Source organism: Propithecus coquereli, unplaced genomic scaffold (genome assembly GCF_000956105.1).
Source record: "Propithecus coquereli isolate 6110/MARCELLA unplaced genomic scaffold, Pcoq_1.0 Scaffold220, whole genome shotgun sequence".
Taxonomy (NCBI): Eukaryota; Metazoa; Chordata; class Mammalia; order Primates; family Indriidae; genus Propithecus; species Propithecus coquereli.
Window position 1 is genome coordinate 2,064,162 of NW_012147190.1, and position 1,506 is coordinate 2,065,667.

At 30.8% G+C, this 1,506-nt stretch overlaps 1 protein-coding gene across 1 annotated transcript in view; it reads right to left on the reverse strand.

Moving 5' to 3' along the window:
• Positions 1 to 1,506, reverse strand: part of SLU7 (SLU7 splicing factor homolog (S. cerevisiae)) — a 19,478-nt gene that overhangs the window by 12,580 nt on the left and 5,392 nt on the right. The gene's annotated exons all lie outside the window — the stretch shown is intronic.

Genomic DNA, 1,506 nt, shown 5'->3' on the forward strand with positions numbered 1-1,506 from the left:
TCTGTCTCAAAAAAAAAAAAGAAATACAAGTATTTTATAAAAAGTAATTTTTTTGGCCTCCCCACTAGTTGCTAGTTCAACAAAGGACATTTATGTACATAGCTATAGCAACAGCTAAGTCTCTATAGTAGAGATTGCTCTACTATAATGCAGTTCATCTTAACATCCAAGCATCCAAATGGGCAAAAATCATCAATCCCCTACATTCATTTAAGTATCCTTACTGGGAAAATAAATTACACTATGTTTACAATAAACAACAAGGAATACGTTAGAACAACAAAAAACAGGCCCTTCTCTCCTGCCAAGTCAAAATAAATGAAAAAAAAAAAAAAGAAAAAAGTAGAAACAGGCCCTTCTCCTTTTTTCAGAGACGGTAATAATTAACAATAATCACAATAATAGCTACCAATTACCAAGTGTTTACTATGGGATGTGTATATGAGCCTCCTGGGGATAGGTGTTGTCATCTCTATTTCAGACATGATAAGCAGAGACTCAAACAGGCAAATTAACCAGGAGCAGAGCTGGATTTTAGATACCTGTCTGGTAACTTCTGCTCTTAACCTGACTAATAGGTTACCTCAGTAACTGCTTACTTGGTAATTACTTTGAGTTTGTAACACACACATGCTGAGCAATCCTTTTACAAATTTAAACTTGAAAACTCTAAATGCTTATTTATTTGTGCCAAAAATTTGTTAAAAAGAAACTTTTACAACTCTAATATGCATAATATATTTACTCTACTAAGTTAGTAAGAATTTTTAAAGAGAAAGACAAACTGGCTATAATAGACTTTTTATTCACATGAAAATTTTTTGCCCAGCTGTAAAATTAGCACATATTCATTGTAAACATATGAAAAATACTACAGAAAAAGATAAGAAAAAGTCACTAATTCTACATTAAATGAAAACTGGTATTCTGGTCTTTTTTTTTGTGCGATATAATATTTGTTCACGTATCACTAAAATATAAGTGTTATCCAGTGTTAATGAAGTCTTGAGAAATGGCACTTTAAGAGCTAAGCAACACTGTATCATGCAGATGCACAAGGGCTTACTTAACCAATTCTCTGTTCCTGGACATTTAAGCTATTTCAATTTCTTTACTGTTATAAAAAATGCTGCCACATCTTTGTGCATAACATTTTTTCTAAATTCTAGAAAATTCCTTAGGATGGATAAATCTAATAATTTAATTACAGGAAAAGTGTGTATGTACATATATACATTTATATATTTTATAGCAATATTCTCCCCAAATTGATTGCGTCAATTTATACTGTGAACCACACAAAAAGTGTCAGTTTTACTCTTTCCTCTCTATAGTATTTCTCTCTGCCTTTTCTAAGTGAAAAGATATAAAATGCATTCTTGTTTTAATTTTCATTTCTTTATTTAAAAGAGTTTTAACATTTTTTATTACCATTTTTATTACTTACAGCCTGTTCTACTAATTTTCCTGAGGCTAATTCCTCTTGGAGTTTCTGGGCTTTCAATG